The 27,681-nt window shown below is 36.5% G+C and overlaps 1 protein-coding gene across 5 annotated transcripts in view; it reads left to right on the forward strand.

Moving 5' to 3' along the window:
* LOC121369071 (plexin-B-like) overlaps window positions 1–27,681 on the forward strand; it is a 404,054-nt gene that overhangs the window by 163,296 nt on the left and 213,077 nt on the right. The window contains exon 1 of one of the 5 annotated variants that reach the window (XM_041493905.1): window positions 5,194–6,628. The exons of the other annotated variants lie outside the window; for them this stretch is intronic. The gene's annotated coding sequence lies outside the window, so the exon portion shown is untranslated. Of the gene's footprint in view, window positions 1–5,193; window positions 6,629–27,681 lie in introns of those variants that run through there. 5 annotated transcript variants of the gene reach the window in all.

Genomic DNA, 27,681 nt, shown 5'->3' on the forward strand with positions numbered 1-27,681 from the left:
AGAAATACCGGTTTAAACACTTACCCGTAGTAGGTGGATTTGTGTTTTGAAGCAGTAGTGTTTTTTCTTCTTTTTGTGTTTGGATTTAGGTTCATTTAATGTGTATGCTCCCTAGTCCAAGCCTGTAGGAACTTCATGGGGTGGGTTTGAGCTAGATTGTTGCCTGTTTGCACTTGACTTTTAAAAATTCTACTTTTCATATATTTTGTTTTACAAGAAAAAGAATCTTTAAAATAAAAAATTTGTGAAGAGATTATGAGATCCGGTGTGTGTGTGTGGGTGGGTGGACACAATCGCTGTTCAGGGTATCCAGTTACATTGCTAAATGCAGCTAATATTGGCCAAATTGTTCATAAATCATTAATGGATCAGGAAAATTTGGAAAAATTGCCTCTCGTTCCATGAATTGATTGATCCCACCCAAGCCCAATCACATATTTCATATTCCACACCCCAAATAATAATTCTCTAAACGAACTCTTTAATTACAGCATTTATATTTCTTCCATTTTTAGTAACATGATGGAGTCATACTAATCCATTCTATTAACCTGGCTACAATTTTATATTGATTTGTAGAAACAAAAAACACAGATAAAGATCCAATTGATGCTTATATTGATCTTGAAACAGAGTGAAAGTGGTCAAAATTATATATAATATTCGGTTATTGGCAAAGCATTTTGTACCAATATAAACTAGCTGTGAATGAAAATGGAACCTCATTTGCATCTGATATTACACATGCGGCCGAATAAATATTTGATAGATGAAGATATCTGCGTTGCTTGGCTTGTATGCAGCATCATGCACGTGGTTGATGGAGTCATGATCCTGGTGATCACAATGCTGTGCAAACAGATTTCAGGTATGCGGATCCAGCTTTGGCCCACAGGTCAATATTGGACCTGCAAATGGCCAGTGCACTGTGCCTGCTTGTGCACGTGATGAGCTCACGGTAGATGTGTTGGTAGAGTTGTAGACTTGTGTCCTGCATGCATAGCTTGGTCAGGACATCCAACATGTAAGGAAAGGAAAGGAATGTTTAATGATACCGTAGTTGAATTTTAAAATATGGTTTTGTGACAGCGTGAGTGAGTGATAAAACGAAAAAGGAAGAGAGACACAGCCAGCCAGACAGACAATCAGACAGACAGTCAGACAGACAGACAGACAGACAGACAGACAGACAGACAGACAGACAGACAGACAGACAGACAGACAGACAGACAGCCAGCCACAGCCAGCCAGTGACTTTTTATATGCATTTTCCAATACACAGAATAGCGTGTACCACTACCTTTCATATACCAGGCCCAGAGCACTGGTTGAAACGGGGAAAACATCTGGGAGGAATACATTTTTGATCCATCTCACCTAAGGTGAGCACTACCACTGGACTACATCCCACCCCCAGCAACATGTTAGTCTTTTAAATGGCTCATTCTCTATGGCCTTTACAATGCATGTATCCATCCATCCATCCACAAGCAACCCATCCATCCACAAGCAACCCATCCATCAATCCATCCATCCATCCATCCATCCACAACCAACCCATCCATCCATCCATCCATCCATCCATCCATCCATCCATCCATCCATCCATCCACAACCAACCCATCCATTCATCCATCCATCCATTCATCCATCCATCCATCCACAACCAACTAACCCATCCATCCATCTATCCATCCATCCATCCACAACCAACCCATCCATCCATAACTAACCCATCCATCCATAACCAACCCATCCATCCATCCATCCATCCATCCATCCATCCATCCATCCATCCACAACCAACCCATCCATCCACAACCAACCCAACCATTCATCCAGTGACTAGTATTAGAGTAAAGACTATTCTATATGTTATCCTATTTGTCGCCAAGTGCATTTAAAAGATTCCCCCGACATTCATTGAAATGAGTAACCTACTGATACATGACATCATTTCTGTTTGTATAACATTCTTGCAGATTACTATGGGACGTGCAACAGTCACAGACTAAATATATATGCTGCAGTGTTGTGAAATCCTTTCTTTCTGTTTTGAATTCCGGGTTCTGTTGTATTGATAAAAAAATGTCACCTGCTTGTTTCTATATGATACATGCTTTGATAGAGTGAGTGACTTGAGCCAGTTATTGTGACACTACACTGCAAGAGTGATGGCTATATGGTCATTCAGTTATGAAAATCGTGCAAACAACCACTCCATTTATTTTGCCTTTGAAGTATGCTCCGGTCCCTTTTTCCTGTTCAAATACATGCACCACAAATTGAATCTTTTGGCTTTCTCTTCTTTTTTTTATATCGGGTGTGCCTTGTGAACTAATGAAATTTACTGGTATGTGCACTTCCCAGAGAGGTGCTTGTCTTTGATTTGTGAGACACAGATGGCTGAGTGAGTAAATCTTTCACACTTCCATGTTTCTGTTAGGCAGCCAGTCATGAAGTAAATGTTGTTACAGTCTGAACTTATCAATTATTTAGACCTGCACTAGTTGATTGTTACGTAACTGTGTCATTGTGGCACACTTGTTGTTGTTCTTTGTTGTCATAAATGACAATTTGCCGTCATATTTAAAAAAAGAGGTTTTTTTTATCTACATCAGTTAACATTTTATGTATGGTAGCTGTATCATTCTGAGGAACCTATCAATTATTTGGACCTGCACCAGTTGACTGTTACGTAACTGTGTAATTGTGGCACACTTGTTGTTCTATGTTGTTTTAAATGAAGATTTACTGACATTTTTTTTTTTTTTTTTTTTTTTTTTTTTTTTTTAATCTACATCAGTTAACATTTTATGTATGGTAGCTGTGTCATTCTGACATTACTTGTTTTGTTGATGAAAGTTTGTAATTTATGTAATACATTATTGATCTGGGCTCTCTTTTAGGAAGCGATCTTAGCACTAAGATCACCTTAACAGGGTTAGAAACTCATCAGAAAAGTATGGTAGCCCAAAACAAAATATTTGGGCCACTAACGCCATTATTTTTTAATATTTAAAGTCTCGCAAATGGGACCTTGGTCGAATTTGGTGACCTGGCGATGGCAGTTTCGGCCTGCATAAGTGTATTAATGCACTTTAGATGATCTCAGTGCTAAGATCGCTTCATAAAACGGGGTCCAGGCTACAGATTTTCGAAGGTATCTTAGCGCAGTGATATAATAAAACTGTCATAGATTATGTCACTATGATACACACTGTAGCCAACGATGATTTTACGATTTCGTGGTGATAGCTTCGAAAATCTAGGTTCTGCATCAAGGTGAATGTTAAGTAATTAACATGTTATTAATATGTTGTAGATCGCCCGCTCACAGATGTTTCTAAATGTCGGCATGATTAATTCTCGACGAATGATGCATGTTTACCTTCCGGTGGTGACTGATGTCGTAAGTTGTTACACATCGATTACTTCCGCTGCGCAATGCGTAACATGCCCCATCTAAATGTATGGCATGTCTTCTGCCAATCGAAGGGCGCATCACATATTCTGTACTTTGAATGGACCAATCATAGGGCTTATAAGCAAGATCCTTTGTTTAACCCCAAAAAGGCGGGCATTCCTTTTCCAGCAGCGATAAAGTGTCACGTAATTTACAAGCGCTAAAGTTTTATCCCCCACCCACCTCACCCTAATTCTGTTATTTAATATTAGTTATTTAGTTTAGCGATTATGTAGTTATAGTTTTGACATGGAGGACCATAGTTCTAAATTCCTATGTCATCTTTGATGACGACATTAGGCACTAGCATGTGAATGTGTTGTTGTTTATTCTAGTATATGTCATATATAATTTATCACAAACTTTAAAAACAAACCATTTAATATGAGGAGCAAAACCAAACCAGTCTAGTTTAAATGTTTTATTTAACGATGCACTCAACACATTTTATTTATGGTTATATGGCGTTGGACATATGGTTAAGGACCACACAGATATTGAGGGAGGAAACCCGCTGTCACCACTTCATGGGCTACTGTTTTCAATTAGCAGCAAGGGATCTTTTATATGCACCATCCCATAGACAGGATAGCACATATCACGGCCTTTGATATATCAGTCGTGGTGCACTGGCTGGAGTGAAAAATAGCCCAATGGGCCCACCGACGGGGATCGATCCCAGACCGATCGTGCATCAAATGAATGCTTTACCACTGGGCTACGTCCCACCCCTTATGTGATGGTGTCATTGCAACATACATTTTGCTATGGAACATTATAGTCATACCTGAACCATTAGTGGATTTAAATTTGCATATCTGTTCAAAGAATATTATAACAGTTGTGACTGCTTCCATTGAAAGAAAGAAAGAAAGAAAGAAAGAAAGAAAGAAAGAAAGAAATGTTTTATTTAACGACACACTCAACACATTTTATTTACGGTTATATGGCGTCAGACATATGGTTAAGGACCACACAGATTTGAGAGGAAACCTGTTGTCGCCACTACATGGGCTACTCTTTCCGATTAGCAGCAAGGGATCTTTTATTTGCGCTTTTCACAGGCAGGATAGCACAAACCATGGCCTTTGTTGAACCAGTTATGGATCACTGTTCGGAGCAAGCAGTTTACACCTATCCATTGAGCCTTGCGGAGCACTCACTCAGGGTTTGGAGTCGGTATCTGGATTAAAAATCCCATGCCTCGACTGGGATCCGAACCCAGTAACTACCAGCCTGTAGACCGATGACCTAACCATGACGCCACTGAGGCCGGTATTTCATACAAAGTTGTAATGCTGGATTGAATGTCAGTGGTGTCCACACTCGTCCGGAAAGTTTTAGGAGAGCGGAAAATTTATCACCTTAGAACAATTTAATACATTTTATCTGAAACTTCTTGTGATCGCTCACCTGGCTGGCCCCATTTCAGGACCCCATTTTACGAAGCGATCTTAGCGCTAAGGTCACCTTAAATGCATAGTTACTGTATACACTTAAGGTGATCTTAATGCTAAGATCGCTTCGTAAAATGGGGCCCAGGAGATTAATCTACAGTTCACCATAATCTACAGTTCACCTTGATTTTGCTCATGGTGAAGACTGTATATGCCTATCCACAACCAGGACAGCACATACCATTGCCTTTGATAATATACAAGTCTCATGGAGCACTGGTACATGTATAGTTTGTATTTTTATTGTTGTAAAAATACAGAAATCGGGTTCTGAAGATATTGTCCTTTGAATGTTTGCTTTGACAGATTTTGATTACTAACACACAGTGCCTGACATAGTCATTCATTACTGAGCTGAACTAATATTTGTTTCTATACTTATCCTCTAGAAGTTTGTATACTTAATTTTGTAAATGTAAATGGTAACAAGTATTGGTGTAGAAATCTGAAGGTATACATGTTATTCTTTGAATGTTTGCTTTGACAGATTTTGATTACTACAACACAATACCCGACATAGTCATTCATTCATTACTGAGCTGTAGGAACATTGTCGGTATATTGCTGTAATGGTTTCAATTGTCACTACACTGCACAAGCATCTGTGAGAATGCTTTTCATTATGTTTTGGTTTTGCCTGCCATTCATCACACGAGTTATTGCATTGTATTGACGTTTCAGCTTCTCCTCGCACCGTTCGTGTGTATGTGTGTGTGTGGATCTGCTTTAACCGCTATCGTCTTGGCACACATGGAGCATTGACATAGACACACACAGTCATTTGTTATGCATGTGCAGCTTTCCCAGTTTGAAATCGAATGCTTCTGTTCTATCTCACTCTCTGTAGTGTTGTATGTTAAATGCTCTCTATAGCTTTGGACTGATTTTTTTTTTTTTCAAACGGTATTTTCACGACACTGGTTGCTGATAGTGGTTTCCTTCTTATTCTCAAAGCCCACGGTTTTTTCCCCCCCATTTTAATGGGAGACGGAGACATGGGGGATTTGCCAGTGAATAATAAAGGCCGGCAAGACAAATGGTTTGTTGGAGGGATGGATGCCGCCATAGAAGGGTGACTGCTAATGACAGGATTACACCAGTGATCGCTGCTGATTACCACTCATTCTCCCATTCGGTTGGAATACAGCCATCACTGCATGTGTGAAAAGGAGACAACGAAACTCGACCGGTAGTGACTTTGTGGATCTCTGTGTGACTTGACTCTGTGGATCTTTGTGTGAATCGACTCTGTGGATCTGTGTGTAACTTGACTGTGGATCTGTGTGTGACTGAACTCTGTGGAGACTCTGTGGATCTCTGTGTGACTCGATTCTGTGGAGCTCTGTGTGACTTGACTCTGTGGATCTGTGTGTGACTTGACTGTGGATCTCTGTGTGACTCAACTCTCTGGCTCTCTGTGTGACTCGACTCTGTGGATCTCTGTGTGACTCGACTCTGTGGATCTGTGTGTGACTCAACTATGGATCTCTGTGTGACTCGACTCTTGTGTGACTCGACTGTGGCTGTCTGTGTAACTTGACTCTGTGGATCTCTGTGTGACTCAACTCTGTGGATCTCTGTGACTTGTGTGTTCTCGACACACAATCACTATAATGCACTTGAGTCCAAACTGTTGACAGTGACTCATCTCCCCCCACCTCCCCCTGATTCCTGCGCAATCCCATTCAAGTGATTCTCCATCAAGGTAAGACAGCTCAGTGGGTTTTGTCTTTTAATACTTCCTTTTTTGGATGTAATGCTTTTTTCAATTGGCTCATTTAGAGATCAAGGGATGCAACTGTTGGCCGGCCTGTGATGAAGTGAGGTTTCAAGTGGTGCAGTGTTTGTGCAGCTAATGTAAAACCTTACAGAAAAGAATGATTGATGTGGCATTTTGTGGCTGTGGCTTTGTGTCACCAGGTGTTAACATGTTTAGATGAAAAAAATTATAAATAAAAAAGAATTGGTTGTACAATAGCTTTGTGGAAGTATTAAAGGAACAAAAAGGAAGATGAGGAAATGAAAAAAAATTGACATAGAGGAGGATAAAAACAAATCCCTATTGTAGGAGAAAACAGTTCTTATTTGTGAATATCTTTATTAAGTGTTTGAAGCTATCGAGTATTAAGTAGTTAGATGACAAGCATGTTTTTTCTCATAAGATGTGTGACATATACTGTAGATCCTGAAATTAATGCAATCATGTTATGTGAAAACCTTTAATAAACATATGTTGTTACAAAAATAATATTTTAAAAGAGCCCATTCACATTAATATCATGTCACATTTTTGTGTGACTATCAACACATTGCTTTAAGGATGCCTTAATTTCATGATTAAAAGTTTGTTTTGTTTAATGACACCACTAGAGCACATTGATTTATTAGCCATCGGCTATTGGATGTCAAACATTTGGTCATTCTTACATATAGTCTCAGAGAGAAAACCCGCTACATTTTTCCATTAGTAGCAAGGTAACTTTTATATGCACCATCCCACAGACAGGGTAGCACATACCACAGCCTTTGATACACCAGTTGTGGTGCACTGGCTGGAACGAGAAATAGCCCAACGGGATCGATCCCAGACCAACCATGCATCAGGTGAGAGCTTTACCACTGGGCTACGTCTCACCCTAATTTCATGATATACAATATATTATGTCTTTGTAGACCGGCATCAGTGGTGCAGTGGTTAAGCCATCGGACTACAGGCTGGTAGTTACAGAGTTCGTAACCCGGTACTGGAGCGAATTCTTAAGGGCTCAATGGGTAGGTGTAAGGTCACTACACCCTCTTCTCTGTCACTAACCGCTAACCAACTAACGTCTAACCCACTGTCTTGGACAAAAAGCTCAGATAGCTGAGGTGTGTGCCCAGGACAGCATGCTTGAATCTTTATTGGATATAAGCACGAAAATAAGTTGAAATGAAATGTCTTTGTAGAATGAGGAAGAGTAAAGAAAGGAAAGAAATGACTGTTCCTTTAACAATTCCACAGCACACATGTTTTTGTACCTAATATATGGCCATTTTGATACTTAATCTGGACGGTGACAGAATTTAACAAACCTGCTTCTGCCACATAGGCTACTGCTACCAAATAATAGCAAGGGATCGGCATCTTGCCACAGGCAGGATAGTACATACCACAACCATCAGGCAAGCACTTTACCACCGGGCTACATCGTGCCCCTGAACTTCACAGTAATATATATATGCAAGAATAGCATAATGCACTGGCGGGAATGAGAAATTGCTCCATGGGCCCATTGACAGGGATCGATCATCAGACCCACCATACATCAGGCAAGCACTTTACCACTGGGCTACATCGTGCCCCTGAACTTCACAGTAATATATATATGCAAGAATAGCATAATGCACTGGCGGGAATGAGAAATTGCTCCATGGGCCCATTGACAGGGATCGATCATCAGACCCACCATACATCAGGCAAGCACTTTACCACTGGGCTACATCGTGCCCCCGAACTTCACAGTAATATATAGAGGCTATTTCATGTTTGTTTTTTTAATACGATTTTTATGTCAACAAGTGATGTTCTGAAATGGTCTATTTATTATATACATATTTCCTAATTTTTGACAATATCTTTCGCTCTTTGGTAATATCTTTCACTTATCTTATCGAAAACACGTAACGTCATGATATATTTCTTCCTATGGAACTTTGCCAGAAAATTTACTTTACCATAGACTTTTAAAAAGAAATTTGATTAAAATTTATCTTTATTAACATTTCTTTAACAATACTGCGGTGCAAACATACCTGACAAAGCGATCCTCTAAAAACTCCCACAAAAACAAAACGAGTCAAACGCCGTTAAATTCTTACACTTACACTCGATGACACTACATTGTGTCATCATTATTTAGTTTCGTATTCAATTTGTTTTATATATTTTATGGTAATTGCACTTCGTATTATATAATTTAATCATTCACTTTTACCAAAAAGTAAATACGACTTCTATATTTTCACTGTAGTTAAAATACAGTGAAAATATGACTTCACAGGATATGACTTTTATGGTTTCCGTAGATCTATATATTTCATTGTATGTATATAATAAATCTATATATATATATATATGCAAGAATAGCATAACATGTTAAACACTTTGGTATTATTTTAATTCTAAGTTTTTTTATGTCATAATTGTGGAGCCCAGGGTAATAATAATCTGGTCAAATAATAAGTCTAAAAAACAAGATTGATAACATTTTTATTTCATCTTTATAAACATTAGTTATTGTCTGCTTTAACCCATCAGACCTAAATGTGAAAACTGTTTTGACAAGACCTTTTTTCAGCCATTATTTTTTAGTCTCTTTCTACTCTTTAATTTATTAAAAATAAACAAAAACCTGCCTTCAGTGATGGGTCATTTTAATCATCAAAATGAACTATCGTGTATAAATTGCCTAATAATGAGCATCTGTCATCAATTAGGCTTAAAGTGTGTGGTTGTTGTGACCAACTGTCATGTAGTAATGCCTCCGAACCTGTGACGGCCATTATCAGCTGGTTACATAAAGGTTAGAGTAAATATTAATTCATTAATCGTGACACATTGATTTCTCCACACACACAATTCTTCAGCCACAAATTGTTAATATACTCCACACAAAAAAAAAATCAAGCAACTTGAAGTTGTTTTGTTTTTTATGCATCATTGTATTACACATGTAAGAATAGCATAACATTTAAAACTGTTTAAACTCTGGTGTTATTTTAAGTCTTATGTTTTCTTATACCATAATTATGAAAGCTTTTATATCAAATTAGATTAAAAGTATCAGTAATATGTCATACACACAAGCCTGTAGCAAAACACATAAATTGTGACTCTCTTCAAATATATGTTGACTTCTTTTTTTAAATATCAATAAAATATCATACAGACATGCCATTGCCAAAACATCCCAAAATATCAGTACCAGTAACTAAACAAGAATGAACATAGATCTATCTCATTACTATTGCAATATCAAAAATGTGGATTATAAATAGCTTTAACTAGTAAAAATGCTTCATCCACAGGCACTTCTAATTCTTGCGACATGCAGGGAGTCTTAATATAAAGTAATGGAATCCATGTAAGTAATATGTACCGTACAACTGACACACATTTACGTTGGTGTTATAAATAAACTACTAAATAATACCATTCTTTAAACGGGTTTGGTTACCTACACATTAGAACACAATTGCTATATTAAACATGTACAACAAAGTATTCTAATTCTGGCTCTTCACTGGCTTCTGTTGGCAATATTTAGACTGCCTGAATAATGGTTTTTGCTGAATAATGGTTTTTGTTGAATCAATGTAATGACATGTTTGTAGAGTATTGTCATGAATTCCCCGTCTTGTTCATCCGTAACGCTGGAATTAATGGATATGAAAGGTTAGAGCTACAGTCACTAACCACGTTCTGTTTCACCAATTAGCGACATCAATCGCTCCAGTATAATACGTAACGATTAAAATTTATTTCACATGCTCTTCATTTTAATGATGCCCAAGATGAAGTATTAAACCAGTGCGAGCTGTCGGTTTGCCGGTCTATAATAACACGGCTCAGAGTCGGATAGAACCAATTTGTGCTGTTATCTAATTATTCAGAACAAATATATTGTAATCCTTCAATCAACGTGTTGCTTGGAAAGTCCATGCACTGTTAGATTACGGTATTGGTTTGTGTTGAATATTTAAGACCCAGACTTGCTTGCTTAGACTGTATTTACATACCTATATCCAATTAAACTTCAGGCACATCCATCCCAAGCCAAATCTATGGGCTTTGGACAAAACCTAGACTGGCTATGTCTAATTTGTGCAGTTACCTAATTATTGAGAACAAATATATTGTAATCCATCAATCAACATGTTGCTTGGAAAGTCCATGCACTGTTAGATTGGGTATTGGTTTGTGTTGAATATTTAATACCTAGACTTGCTTGCTTAAACTCACAGTGGCGTAGGAAGGTGCGGGGGGGGGGGGGGGGGGGGGGGGGGGGGGGGGGGGGGGGGGGGGGGGGGGGGGGGGGGGGGGGGGGGCATTTTTTATATTTACACACTTTTACACTATTATAAAGCAAAATATCTGACTCTTATTTACATGCCTATATATGTCAATTAAAGTCCAGGCACATTCATCCCAAACCAAATCTCTGACATGGCCAGTTGTTGTTGGGCTTGGGATAAAAGCTAGACTGGCTGTGTACTGATACTCCAGAATATCTGTTCTTAGTTTCAAAATACCTGTAACCCAACCTTAAAGGGACATACCCTAGTTTTTAAACACTAACACATATTTTTTACTATTATAACTGTTTTTGATAACTCAGATCGTACTTTACTTAGCTTTTATTGTTTAGATTATCAATTTCTGTACATTCGAAGTGTTTTTAGTCACCTGGTGTTTTTAATATCACAAAATGCATTTCTCATATTTTTAAAAACACACGTGCGTCTGAGAAGTAACAGTTACGGAGTCGAGTTTTAGTCTATTTTTTACAGGGTATTTCACAATTTCAAAGTCAAAGACTCATGTTTCACTCAATTGTAACTTTATCCAAATGTGTTACAGGTTTGTAGATTAACTAAACTTAGTGTTAATTTTCACGGGTTGAAACTAGGGTCTGTCCCTGTAAAGCTAACCCTAATATATAAATCTAATGTCAAAATTGAACAAATGGTCAGGATCCAGTATTTTGACTGCAATGAAATACCATTTTTGCTGGTAAAATATTTTATGCTGAGAATGTATGATTGATTACATTTAAAAGAGATATAATCCATGAATCAAGGTAAAGGCATGTAGCTCTAAACAGTAAACGAAAGGAATGTTTGCTTTAACAAATACTCAGCACATTTTTAAACTATGGCTGTTTGGTGCTGAATGTCTTCTATAAACATCAACAGTAATTGTGAGAAATCCATGTTGATATATATATATATATATATATATATATATATACACACACACACATGTATATACCTTTCCTGTTGTTAATCAAGAAAAATTAAACTGTACAGCTGCCAGTCTGGCAGTGTGAAAATATAGAGCATGTTCTATGTTGTCTGTTATCAGATCTGCAGATTGTGTCACAACTTGTTGCAATTTATTCAGTGATTTTTTTTTGTTCAGCTGGTTTCATACTTGTCAGATGCAGTGTGTTTTGGGCCTGAGGCCACTATACCAGCTTCTCTTTCGCTAACTGGCGATGATTAACGTCCATCTTGGACAGACAACTCAGGTAACTGCAGGTGTGTATGTGCCCAGGCAAGCATTCATTCATGAATGAAAATAAATTAAAACCAAGGAATTGAATATAGCTGTCTGTATAGCAGACATTGCTCATCCCTGGGCGTCAGTGTTACCATGACATATGTTCTCTGCTTTCTCTGCTTGTTCACATGGCTATGCATTACAAGCCTGAGGTTCTAGGTCTATTTGTCACTGTCATTTGTGGAAGCAACATGACAAATAATATATTTTGCACATACTCTACAACATGTGAGTGTTTTAAATAACAAGAATTGAAAGCATTCCGTCTACAAAAACATCAAAATAGAAGTGATAGATACAGCAGTCATAAAACCCCCCAGAAAACTGGAAGAACAAAAAAATTAAAAATAAAGAGAAGTGAATTGCTTTCTTTAAAATGCAAAATATGTGGTGATTAGTTAACTTCTGTCTGTTGTGTTATCTTTGTAAACTTTCAGTTTTGTTTCTTCATTATTGTCACTCTTGTTTTGTCTACATTGTTGTTGCTTTCCCTGTCATTCAGCTTCAAACTACATCTATACCTTCTAGTCCATTCAATGACCTATGCTGTTTGTTTATAAAATTGTAAAAGCTAAATTTATTATTTTTACATCCAATTCTGGACGTGGAATGTTTATAGGTCATGTTTTTATGTTTTTACTTATAATGTATGCAAATCTTTCAAAAACTGAATTCCACTTTTTAGTTTGCATTTAGGACCAAAATGTGTTATTCATTTGTTACAACTGCTAGTTCAGGGGCCTAATTTACCAAGCTCTCGCAACTTTGTGATCGCTCTGTACAATATAAAAAGACTTGCTTAAGAGAACTTCAGAGAGCATTATGAATTAGGCCTTAATATTCTACACAACTCAGGGGTGGGGGTAGAGGGGCAACATATATCAAGTATTTATTTAACTGTAGTAATGTATTACTATAGTCATGTATGGAATATCCACATCATGATATATATTTAGTATATTCCTAGTAAAAATTTAGTAGTATAGTAGAGCATTTTGTACCCAGTTGTCCAACATTTAGGTTTTGATAAAATATAAAAATCTTATTGCATATAAACATTCTACTTATGGAAACCTGCTTAACATGTTACATATTTGTACAAACAGGACACTGATGTTGAGGGCGAGACGTAGCCCAGTGGTAAAGTGCTCACTTGATGCATGGTCGGTTTGGGATCGATCCCCATCAGTGAGCCCCATTGGGCTATTTCTCGCTCCACCCAGTGCACAACGACTGGTACATCAAAGGCCATGGCATGTGCTATCCTGTCTATGGGATGGTGCATATAAAAGATCCCTTGCTGCTAATTGAAAAGAGTAGCCCATGAAGTGGCAACAGTGCGTTTCCTCCCTCAATATCTGTGTGGTCCTTAGCCATATGTCCGACATCATATAAGCGTAAATAAAATGTGTTGAGTGCGTTGTTAAATAAATCATTTCCTTCCTTCGTTCCTGATGTTGATGTTGATATAGCAGTTGCTTACAATAGGTTCTACATGCATGTACCTTAAAATCATCACTGAACTATATTGTATTGTAATCAACAGACTCTTAACAAGTTGTACAACAACTGTTCTCGATGTTATTGTCAGAAGAGAACAAGAAATACATCATCATTTTTCACAAGATATATTTCAGACACCTCAACTGATAATTTTCCATTCTAGCATTACACTGAACTAGACAAGCTGTTTTGTCATCAAATTCTTGTTCCTAATGGTAAACCAGTCCATCAATAATGCCACATTTTCCACCGCAATTGTCGTTCACTATCTGCGGAGAGAAAACCCACATAGATATGCCCATCCAGCTCTAATTGTTATTGCCATTGTGAAGATAGCACTTTGATGATAATGCCACAAACAAATGAGCTAAAAGAGGCCTGTAGCTGCCTGGAATGGGTGAGATTTATTGCTGGTACCTGTACATCGGTGTGCTGGCCGATTAACCCTATAGAAATGCTTCATGTCTGCTTGCTTACATTATTTATGAAGCAGATGCGTTAAGATAATTGTTACTTTGCTCACATTTCTGTAATGAGTCAGCATGGGTATTCATGGAAGTTTTTGGTCAGGTCATCCTTAAAAGGTCCATGTGTCTCTTACAAACACTGTTTTGGTATATCTTGCTAGAAGCCGGTACTGAGATATGAACCCAGCACCTCCTGGATGAGTTAACCACTGGGACATCAACTGCTGTTGGTGTCTTGCAAGAAGCCGATACCGAGATTCGAACCTAGTACCTACCAGATGGGTTAACCATTGGGCCAGAAACTGCTGTTGACTTTTGGTGTCTTGCAAGAAGCTGATGTCGCGATTTGAATCTAGTAGTTACCAGATGAGCTAACCACTTGGCCAACAACTGCTGTTGATGTTTAGGTCATCCTTAAAAGGTCCATGTGTCTCATACAAACACTGTTTTGGTATGTCTTGCTAGAAACCGATACCGAGATTTGAACCCAGGACCTACCAGATGGGTTAATCACTGGGAAATAAACTGCTGTTGATTTTTAGTGTCATGCAAGAAGCCCTTACCAGATGTTTTAACCACTGGGCCAACAACTTCTATTGATTTGTTGGTTTTGTTCTTTCAGTTGTCAATCAAATCATGCAATTATTATACTTTATAACAAAACACGATCGCAATTTGAGCCATGTTATTTTAATTCATAATGTACTAATTAAACATTAATTGTCTTCTTACAATGCTGACTTACGGGACTCGTCTCTCTGTTTGTAAATGCAGTGTTTGTTTTAGTCAGTGTGGATCGTCATCGGGACATGATGTCATCATCACTACAATACATTACACGATTCACTTTCTATCAATGACCTGTGTGAAGCGACACACACACACAAAGCATCATTGTAGATCGGCTTTGTTCCTTGGAGAATTGTTGCTCAAATATTATTTTTAGTGCCGATAAACAAGGAAGAAAATCATTATGATACATTGTCATTTCAAATCAGATAACGTCTGTTTGAAGTTGTTGGTTCATTGTGTGTTATCCCGCGGCCCGGGGCTTCAGAAAAACAATCATTCTGTCAGCATCTTCATAGCTTATCAGACCAACACAATCCAATATTTATCCTAAGTGTTCGATAATTTTCTAGTGATAAACCTGCGATCTGTTTGCCTTTGTGTGCTGTATCTGTGTAATTGCTGCCCTTAGGATCCAGGGGATGTTCATTTAATTCCAAAAATTGCTCGGACTGACGACGACACGCTTTGCAGCCCATGACATTTAGTACATGTGGCACCAGCATGTTGCACTATCAAAACCGTTAATGCAAAATGGTCCTGTGACCTTGTTGATATAGTTTGGGCTTCTTTTCATGCTAGTGTTTGCCGCAATTATAGCCAACATTAGTCGTATTGTGGCCATGATGGTGCATTCAAATTAGCACAAACCATTATGGAAATGGCGCCGTGCCTTTCCATGGGTGATCAGCAAAGATCAAACATTTGGTAACTCGGCAGTGTGGATGGTAGACGTTGTTTAGGATATAAAAATATTTTGTAAATTCCACTTGAGACGGTTCATTTTGGTAGATTTAAGTTTTGAGTGTGCAAATTGGCCAAAGACTCTTCTCTTGGCAATTTGTTTGTTAACATATTTTTAGATGCTCGGTCATCTGTACAGATTTCTGAATTGCTGATGCCCTCCAAAATTAACAAATACTGTAGAATACTTTATTTTCGCGGGATCAAATTTTAGCGATTTAATGAAAATGGGTCAATTCGCGAACATTTATTTTCGCGAATCCCCCAACCCCCATCAATAAAAAAACAAAGTACAGTTGTCAATAATTTTGTTTTAAAAATGGAACTTAGTTTTGCCGGTTGTTACGCTAATCTGTACAACTAATCCTACATGTATACACGAGTGCTAAACACATAAAACAATAGTTTTCCTGCTTTAACCAATCAAGACTTTATTGTTTACAAGTTAATAAGCTTACAGAAGGTGCTTATCACGTGCAGTTTTTCTTAATTCTTATAATTGTTATAAAAACAAAAACCGAAAACAAACGAAACGAAATTTGAAGGCACACGCTGCTAGTACTCAGTAACTTAAGTTTGATTGAAACAATATTTATTGCCGTCAAAACACTAGTTCAAAACGGTTTGTGATTGGCTAACAGGCAAAAATAAAAATAAAATTGTGAAACATCTGAACATAGCCCAGTCCGGATTTTTTCACTTCCACATTTTTAATATACTGTGATAATGCATGTTTACTTCCGTCGTTGAACACATGTAGACTCTGTCCGATGAACTGATTGCTAGCACATGCGAAAGAAAACAGCATAAAGCTTTTTAGTGTTAGTATTGTTTTATTATCATGTATGTACTTATCATTGTGTTCTTGATTTAAAGTTTTAAACAGCTTTTGTGTTTTGTGGTTTGTTCCGTGACGGGAGGGAGCACCGCTTTGTTACTACTAGCCTCGTACATCGGAAACTAATGTGGTATAGTTGAACGAGACTACATATTTTTTTTATTTTTTGTCGGCCTTTATTTTCGTGTGGAATATATTTTCACGAATTTCATTCACACGCGAAAAACGTGAAAATAAATTCCACGCGAAAATAAAGTATTCTACAGTACCATAATTATAATATAACTGTTCATGCTCCATATATTTGTACAAAATCAGTCCAAATGATATTTTGTATTTTTTTACATGTGGGTTAATGATAACATCATTTATTGTTTTTAATGCATACTAATATCACACAAAAAGTGTGATCACAATTTAAAAACATACGACCAGCTGCTCCTAGGTGATGATAACCATCCAATGAAAAAAAAAAGATCGAAATAGATTTCTTTCTAACATATAAATTATCCTGAAGTTGAAATATTATCCAATGAAAAAACAACATCGTAATAGATTGCTCTGTAACATATAAATTTACCTGAAGTTGATTTGTCTGTGATGCATAAGTTTTACTACACGCGCTGGAGCTGTAAATAGGTTTTAGCTGGATAAGACACTTAATGGGGTTTTTTTTATACCTTGTTAAATATATTTTAAAACAACTCTTAATATAAATTATACAGAGCTTCTAGAATTTAATAAAAATTCACTTGCCATGGGATCAGTGATTTAAACAAAATTACTAGCCATGATTAAAAATTGACTAGATCTACTTTAATTAAATACAGTTTTACTAATAGTAATAATGAGATATGTCACCTAAAGAGGGAGATTGAGCTTAAAACCCCTTAAATTGGGGTGGGTAGAGGGGGCAGGATATTAATATTTACAAAATAAGACTTAAATGCAGCATTTGACAAGGGCTTTTTTCCACTAGCCGTCGGGTTAGTTATAGTAGTTATTTACTAGCCCAACACTGAATATCACTAGCCTTGGGAGTGGGGCTACATTTACCATAATCTAGATGCTCTAATGGTGTCTAAAGGCCACTTATTTAGTATTCTCTATTTGTCAATGACATGATAGTACATATTCCAACATCACTGACAGTACAGTTAAAGTATCAGGAGAGCATTGAGCACAATTATAGAAATTTAGAATTACATAAATATGTGGAGAACAAAATACTGTTACATGAAACATTGTTGTCGGTGATAGTGTCAATTATTTACCCCCATTTAAATGGATGGCTTAGCGACTGCACTTTTGAGCTCATCAGAATATTAATGTATATCTTGATACATATAAGAAAAATAAAATGTATTTGTCATGTACATGCATCCACTTTGTGTGATAACATACTGATAAGTAAATCTAACTTCTGTAAAACTTTGATATAATAATAATAGCAGTGTTGTGTTAAGTAACAAATGATGTATGAAAATCTCCGGAAAAGAAAACGTTCAATGTGTGTAGAGATTTAGTAAACTAATGCACTGAGGAAGTACCAGCTTAGATTTAAAAGAAAATTGGCCTTGTATTTATTTACGGAACTTTTCAAGTCATGTAACCAAAGCATTTAATGGGACTTTTCCCTTATCGGAAGTTGTTTTTCATGAGAGAAAATTCAAATAGAAGGAAGTGATTGCTTTACCAGATGCTACAATGAATATGTATTGCACTTTGTGTTTTCTTTGAAACGTGAGTTGAATTTCGCTGTAATCATGTTTACTTTTCACGTTTTTTAAATGAACAGTTCCGAGTGGTAAAGAATGTAAGCGGTTGCATGAGATTCTTGTCTCTGATATCAAGTATATTGAAGTGACAAACTTGCTTTATAGTTTTGTATATGTATATTGTTGAGTGTTGCTTTCAGAGAAGATGTTAAAGGAATCCTTGCTACTGATGGAAAAATGTAGCGGGTTTCCTCTCTAAGACTATATGTCAATGGTGGATTTTTCATGCCACTACCGGCTCCAACCCAGAGTGAGTTCTCCACTAGGCTCAATGGGTAGGTGTAAGGCCACAAACATGGAGTTTCATCCACTTTACGGGTGTGTCTCCCGAGTGTATGACCTCACATGAGGTATGATTACCCGGCATGCACTATAGGTTCCATGTACCTCGGACTCGGGTGACACTGAGATAGCTCAACTGACAGCAAGCATGGAACACAGCCCTGTTGAGTAGTCCCATAACGAAATGGAAATACTGTGGCTTCACCATTCATCTCATTATCATCCATGTTTGTAATGTCCACAAGAAAAAAAATGTCTGTGTCTCTGTGTTAAATGTTTGTGGCATTTTAGAACCAAAAAAAACAAGAAGACTGTCAAAATTACCAAATATTCAACATCCAATAGTCGATGATTAATAAATCAATGTGCTCTATGCTGAATTCTTATCAGATTCAAAGTTTGTTTTAATAGCTCAATAGGGAGGTGTAAGACTGACATCTGCTTTATTTACAACAATCTATTAAAATGACGGACCTTAGGTTTTAAACATAACCCCATTATTTTTTACTATTGGATCTGTTTTTGATAATTGAAATAAGTCGTTACTTACATTTTATTGTTTCGATTATCCATTTCTGTATATCCAAGTGTTTCTAGTCATCCTGGTGTTTGTAAGGTAGTGAAATGCATTTTATCATAATTCTGAGAAATAACAGTTATGATGACAACATGGTATAGTCTATTTTTATAGGGTATTTACCCATTTCAGCATTGCACTTTTGATTCACTTTATTTTCACGGGTTGAAACTAGGGTCTGACGTGACTCAACGGTTAACTCCAATAGCTGAGGTATGTACCCAGGACAGTGTGGTTGAACCTTTTTGCTAGACATAAAAATAATAAACATACAACCAGCAGGATGCCTATTATTATGTAATTATTTTTATATACATTCTCACAAACTGGACAACACGTGCCATGCCTATTACAATATAAGTTGTAGAAGCATCACGAGGGGTATATGGCTTTTTATGTACCCTCTGAGTGTTCTTTTACCCCGAGCCGAAGGCGAGGGGGTAAAAGAGCACACAGAGGGTACATAAAAAGCCATATACCCCGAGAGATGCTTCTACAACGAATTTATCTTGCCGACATGTTAAACCATATAGCCAAATAATCAAAATAACGCCAGAAAATAATTGTTAACAATTTATTAACGGAGCCGTACCACGCGGACGCGAACGAAACCACTTGCCAGTGATGAAAAATAGTTCTGTCGATAAACGAGTTTTTAACTTCAAATGTTTGTAATACGAAATTGTCTGAAACAGATATTAATAACAAAAATAAAAAACTTTTTTTTTATTAGAAATGTATGAAGTAAAAAAATAAAAATATTAAAAAAACAACACAACAACAACAACTGTTGCTAATCGCGCATTAATACAATAACACCACGACCGTAATTAGGTGGCCGAGTTCAACATTGCAGCTTTTAAAAGTATTAAAATAGTGTATTTTATAGTAAAAATAAAATTAATTATGTATACTTGGTTGATTATCAATGTTATTTATAATCTAATTATTGCTTTAGCATTAACTGGGGTGGCTGGAAACTGTTGGAAATTACAGACGGGGTATAAGAGAATTTGGCTCCGCCCACAGGGGGATAAGGGATTTGTCCAACGGCAAACAACCAATGGGATTAAAGAATTTTACATGAAGGCGAGATAATATGTTTTTTTACATTCATAATATTTAAGCACTAACTGAGCTCGACATTAGTTAGCTATTTATGTAAATATAATTTATCATTATCCTTGAAATGTTTGGTACACAGGTGTAGTATCTACACTTCACAGGATATGACAATTCATTAAGCCACCGGTGTTAAGGAAAAACTTGTCTGTTAAAACACTGTCTCACTTTCACCCCCAAGAAAAACTAATTTTGAGACTGTAAAATAATCTTTTTGGCAGGTGCATATATTTGTTAGAAGATTAAAACTGAAGTTTAAAAAAAAGAAAGACATTAGTTCAGTTGAGTTTTCTCAGCTGTATACAGTCTGTTTTTCTTCCTCTTTTGCATCGTGCTAGTTTTTTTAATGTATAGATGTGTTCTTTTTCCGTGCTGTTTTTATGTGTCGTGCATGGTTGATGAATCCAGCAGTCTTCCGTGGGATTGATTCCAGTTTATTCTTAACATGCACGGAAGATAACACTTTGATTGTTGGAACATGGAAAATGCAGTTGGGTAATAATTACTTAATCAAGATTTAGCACATTAGCATGTGATGCTGTTTGTAATGTGTTATCCATTTAATGGCTTGCATAATCAAGAGGAGTAGTTTGGCAACGCGTTGCATGATACTGTAAAATACTTTCTTTTCACATGGAATTTATTTTTGTGTGCGGAAATTTTTTGTAAATAAAGAAAGATTGACGAAAGAAAAATGATAAAAAAAGGATGTAGTCTTGTTCAACCAGATATCATCAGTTTCTGCTGCAAAGGAATTTGTCTGAGACATGGTAAATGTAATTTTCATTTTTTAACCATTAATAATAATCATTTTATGTTTTAATCACTTTCAATTCATTTAATACTACACAGAAATTTTACTTTGTGAAAAGTGGTTTTGATAATTTATGAAATCTTGACCTAGTATAAATTTTGTTTGGCCAATGCCAAAACATTTTGAATAACAATTTCAAATATTTTATCATTTAATCAGCATTTTTTTGTATTCAAATTCAGCTGTTAGGATTTTAATACTACACAGAAATTTTACTTCGTGGGAAGTGTTTTTGATATTTTATAAAATCTTGACCTAGTATGAAGAGAATGCAGGCATTAATTTTCAGACAATCGTGACCTGTTTTGTCTCTCTGGTTTCAGAAGTCCCCATTGTCTGGTAGAGTCATCAAGCCTCTAAGTTGCCTTCGATTTGTAACAGTTAAGAAAAAACAAAAACCGAAATGACTATTCCTTCCAGTGTCAGCTGTTAAGCTTATCACCTATATTTTTATCTGTCATAAAGATCTGTTTGTAAATATCTTAGCGATTCAAGCAGTGGGAAAATACAGAGGTCTAGATCAGCCATTAACAGCCATTAACAGCATGGCATTGCGACACTCGATCTGGCCTGTGTGCATTATCATGTGACTCTGGTGGTGCCTTTTGGGAAAAGAAAGGAATATTGGTTTAAAGAAGAAGATTGTTTTCTTTAACGACACCAATGGAGCACATTGATTTATTAATCATTGGCTATTGGATGTCAAACATATGGTAACTTTGACACATTCATAGAGAGAAAACCCGCCACATTTTTCCATTAGTAGCAAGGGATCTTTTATATGCACCATCCCACAGACAGAATAGCACAAACCACGGCCTTTGATATACCAGTCGTGATGCACTGGCTGTGATGAGAATATTGGTTTAGGAATACCTCTATATGCACATATTAAATTATGGTTATTTGGTGTCTAAAATGTGGTTATTTTAACACTTGGCCTAGAAAATTAATGAAGAAACCTGCCTGCTCTTCCAAAAACATCAGCAATGGATATTTTATATGCGTGTCCCCATAGATAGTTGTGGGATTTAACTCAGTTGGCAGAGCAAACCACCTCGGTGGTCCCACTAGACTTTTTCCCCATTCCAACCAGTGCACCACAACTGGTATATATCGAAGGCTGTGTTATGTGATGTCCTCTCTCTGGGAAAGTGCAAATAAAAGATCCCTTGCTACTAGTGGACAAATGTAATTGGTTTTCTCAGAAGAATACGTGTCAGAATTACCAAATGGTTGACATCCAATAGCTGAAGATTAATATTCAATGTACTCTAGTGGCATTTAAACAAAATAATTTCCCACATCATAGATAGGACAGTGCATTACACAGCCTTTGATGTACCAGTTATGTAGCATGTTATGTTCATGGTGGGATATAAATCTGTCCATCATGGGCAGTGAATCCTTTGACCCATCACACCTCAGGTGAGTGCTCTACCACTGAGCTACACCCTACCCCTGCCTTTAGGGAATTTATCTGGGAATAATCTAGCAAGGATGTCTAGTTTCTTAGTTAAAATGACTATATATTTTTTTTTTTTTTTTTTTTTTTTTTTTTATATTTTGCTTGCCTACATATGGGTGTGATGATGATTACTTTTTAAAGGTCATGTTTATATTCAGGTAGGCATCTGCAATACATAGACACAAGCTACTTTGTACTAATTAACCTGCACTTCCCCCACCTACAAATATCAGTTGTGAAGCAATGATAATATCAACAGTACTCTGGTTTTCCCCGACAGTTCCATGCATATCTTGTCACGTGTGTGGTCCACGTTCTGTGCGCCGACTTTCACATTCTAAATAACTCTGTTAGTTTTTATTTTAATGTCAATTTACTTGGAAAAAATTCAGTTTTAAACCAGTTACAATATCAGTTCTATTTAACTTAACAGCAGTTCAGGGTTAAAGCAGAATTTTTAGAAATATTTTTTCGACTTTAATGCTTGCATTTTTAGGGTTTTTTTTGGTTTTTCTTTTGTTAATTGCCAATTTGATAAACAAGTATTTTTTTTAATGATTTAAGATTTGGTTTATTTTAATGTAGTTTTATAGATTATTTAATAACAAGTTTGTTTTTATGTATTTGTTCACATAGTTTTTTCTTTCTTTTGTTTTTGTCTTTTTACCAATCTCTTTCTTTTTTTTGTTTTCTTTTTGTTTTCTTTTTTTCTTATTATTATTCCAAAAGGACAGGTGGTCAACAGGACCCAGTAAGTTGTATCAACAAAACAGAATATTATACAATGGTGAATACATTTTTTTTTTAACCAATCTCTTTCTTGCTTATTAAAAACAGAGTAATGTGGCATTTTATAACATGCTAAAGAATGAATGAATGAATGAATGAATGAATGTTTAACGATAAAAAAAAATACACATTGCCTATTAGCTGTCAAAGCATTCTAAAAGTGAAAGATATTGAGTACATTCTAAAGATGTCTTCAATATCTAGCTAATTTTTGCTTTCATTAATAAAACACACCTCCCATGGAATAACATTATGGCTGGTAGCAAATAGAGTCGTTTTTCTTCCAAAATAAAGCAACATGTTTTGGCAGACAGATTCTTCACACGCTATCTCTGCTACACACTGGTAATGGAGCCACTGTTCCTGATAGGTGCTGTTTAATATAAAAACAACTTCTCTTCTATAACCAGTAGGAACAAGAATTTCAGATGGCTTATTTCACCTGAATACCTGTGCCTCTGGGTCTGTGAAAAGGCTCTGCAACCAAGCAGGTTATTTGGGTGTTTGAGTGCAGGTGGATAATGATCACGTTAAGCTTCTCATTAAAAGGTTACCTGTTATCACAATATTGTGCAGAAACCATCGCCATATCCGAAGCATCTCTGTACAAGCCAGTCCAGGGGGTATTTATATCAAGTCTTGATAATATTCCACTTCTCTGCATGTGCAATGAAACACAAGTCAGCAGTTTTCATGAGAAAGGGAAAAGAATATTTAAACTATAACTATTTTGACATCTAGTTTATGCAGGACCATGAGGTAGCACAGTGGTAAAGCACTCATGTGATGTGTGGTCAGTTTAGGATCAATCCCCATTATTGGACCCATTAGGAACAGCCAGTACACCAGGAATGGTATATCAAAGTCTGTGGTATGTGCTATACTGTCTTTGGAATAATGCAATAGTGCACATAAAAGATATCTTGCTACTAATGGAACATTTTTACCAGATTTCCTCTCTATATGCCCAAATTACCAAGTGTTTGACATCCAATAGTCGATGATTTACATTATTGTGCTCTAGTGGTGGTAAACAAACACAGGTTACTTCTACCATAAAGCAGAAAAGGATCTTTAATATGCCATTTATTTTATCATTTAAAAACAAAAGATGCAAATAGATAAGATTATATATAGTCTTTCAATTAATTGAAGCTAGCATGATCTTGACTTAACAAAAAAAAACCCAAAACCCCACAACCCCAAGAAAAAACCAAATACAAGTGATATTTCACACTCCTAGATATTATCTGGAATGAATTACAGAGCCTGCGTGAGGTCCAGTTCATGAAGAAATCATCTTAAGAACATGCACGAGACGGATGGAGCTTGAATCTTTATTGAATATAAGCACCATTCTAATGGATGATTGATTGATATTTACATTTACATACATTGTACATGCAGAGTTTAAAATGTGGACCTTCCAGGTATGTTATTAATTTTCACACTGCTCAATGTGAGTCCTTGTGAGTGATGGTATTTGTGAATGATTGTTGTTCGAGGGCATGTCCCATAGTGCAAAATAGCACCCCATGTTTTAACAAGTTGTCAAACAATAAGTTATTGCACACTGACCCCCTCCCTCAACCCACTAAGACTGGATCTTAATTGAAGGAGATTCACTGAAAGATGCTACTGATGCTGAAACCAGACACAATGATGATTTTGTTCATGCAATAAAAACTGCATCATTTACTATATAGGCCTAAAGTAATTTGGGGGGTGGGGGGTTAGAGAAAATGGAGGGGTTTGAATCAAAAAGGGGGGCACTTTCTGTCTGTACATTCTCTGTCGAGTGCATCATTAAATAAAACATTTCCTTCCTTTTCCATCTGTCTCTTTCTCTCTCTCTGTCTGTCTGTCTGTCTCTGTCTCTTTCTCTCTCTCTCTCTGAAATGTACGTTTCATTTTATTCATGATAGCAAAATGTTTTTGTTTTTTTAAATATGCTATTCACCTTATGACTTTAAATTCTCTACAACCTGCATCATGACGCCGATGTCTGATAAAGTGTTTAATTTTAGAAGAAAATACAACAACATTACATTACATAATATCTTGTTTGTTAAAATAGATTTCTGATATCATTTAGCATATCACAGAAGTGATGGCATCTCTGTAAATTATACCTGGAAATAAAAGAAAAGCTTGTGTTTTTTATTGCTCGAATGATAAGAAACCCTGCTGTTTTTGTGTGTTTAGATAATGGCTGGTATTTGTACCACTTTCTTTGAATTAAGCTATTCATTTGACAGACAGTCACTATCAGTGTTTTATTCTGTTACAGATTTGTTATAGCTATATGTATGCTACTTTTGTATTGCTCAACTTTCTATATTGTTACAATGTGTATCAAAGGATGTGGTATGTGCTGTTCTATATTTAGGAAGTGCATATAAAAGATTGCTTATTGCTAATGAAAAAAAATGTAGCAGGTTTCCTATGAAGATGACATGTATCAAGTTCCATGTTTGACATCCAATAGCCAATAATTAATTAATCTATGTGCTCTAGTGGTGTCATTAAACATGCTTCTAGTTATTCTAAGATGCATGTTGATCGTGGTTTGTAGAATTGATAGCCCCATGACCAGCCTGTGTGATGGAAGTGGGTTTCTCTTCTCTTAATGAAGTGGCCCACTAGTAAAGTGCTTGATTGATGTGCGGTCGGTTCGGGATCGATCCCCATCAGTGGGCTATTTCTTGCTCCAGCCAGTGCACCACGTCTGGTACATCAAAGGCTGTGTTATGTGCTATCCTGTCTATGGGATGGTGCATATAAAAGATTCCTTGCTGCTAATTGAAAAGAGTAGCCCATGAAGTGGCGACAGCAGGTTTCCTCCCTCAATATCTGTGTGGTCTTTAACCATATGTCCGACACCATATAATCATAAATAAAATGTGTTGAGTGCATCGTTAAATAAAACATTTCCTTTCTTCCTTAATCAAGTATTAAAATAACTATGAGCCGAATTTAAGAAGCCTGTTTTTCTTAGACACAGGTGTTTAAGCATGGTAAATGTATGTAATTACACAAGTGTTTAAGCATGGTAAATGTATGTAGTTACACAGGTGTTTAAGCATGGTAAATGTATGTAATTACACAGGTGTTTAAGCATGGTAAATGTATGTAGTTACACAGGTGTTTAAGCATGGTAAATGTATGTAGTTACACGTGTGTAAAAAAAAAAAAAAAAAAATTTTTTTATTTAACGACACCACTAGAGCACATTGATTTATTAATCATCGGCTATTGGATGTCAAACATATGGTCATTTTGACACAATCATAGAGAGGAAACCTGCTACATTTTTCCATAAGTAACAAGGGATCTTTTATATGCACCATCCCACAGACAATATAGCACATACCACTGCCTTTGATATACCAGTTGTGGTGCACTGGCTGTGACGAGAAATAGCCCAATAGGTCTCAAACCAACCATGCATCAAGTGAGCACTTTACCACTGGGCTATGTCCCGCCTCGTACATGTGTGTAAGATACAAACAGGCTTTGTAAATTCAGCCCTATATATTTTACACCAAATGACCATAGTTTAAAAAAGGTTCTGACTGAGTGTCATAAAACAAATATTATTTTCCTTTGGTACAAGTTATTCTCTATTGTTTCTACACTACAACTGCTAAGACATCTGTCACATTTTCATGGATGCAGACTTCAGTTTGGAACATAGTTGAGGGTTGTTTTTTAATGACACCACTAGAGCACATAGATTTATTAATCATCGGCTATTGGATATTAAACATTGGTCATTTTGATGTATAGTTTTTAAGAGGAAATCTGCTACATATTTCCGTTAGTAGCAAGGGATATTTTATTTTCACCATCCCACAGGTAGGATATAGTACACACCATGATCTTGGTTACACTGGCTGGAATGACAAATAGCCAAATGTGCCACCGACAGGGATCGATCCTATACTGAACACGCATCAGGCGAGTTCTTTACCACAGGGCAGCGTCCCACCCCAAAAGTAAATGTAAAGACAAATTGTTTATTTACAAGGTATAACTCCCTTTTATTATGTTCCTGTTGTAAAATGTCCACCTCCAGGGCTTCTAGGATGTTTATAAAATCCGCTAGCCATGGGATCAGTGATTAAAAAAGTTTACTAGCCACAATAAAAAATTCACCAGCCCTACTTTACTTTAAGTTAATGCAATTTTACTAATTAATAGTAATAGTCAGATGTCACCTAAAAAGGGTGATAGAGCTTAAAAATACTAACATTGGGTGGTGGG

The sequence above is a fragment of the Gigantopelta aegis genome, chromosome 3 (assembly GCF_016097555.1).
Source record: "Gigantopelta aegis isolate Gae_Host chromosome 3, Gae_host_genome, whole genome shotgun sequence".
In the NCBI taxonomy this organism is placed as follows: domain Eukaryota; kingdom Metazoa; phylum Mollusca; class Gastropoda; order Neomphalida; family Peltospiridae; genus Gigantopelta; species Gigantopelta aegis.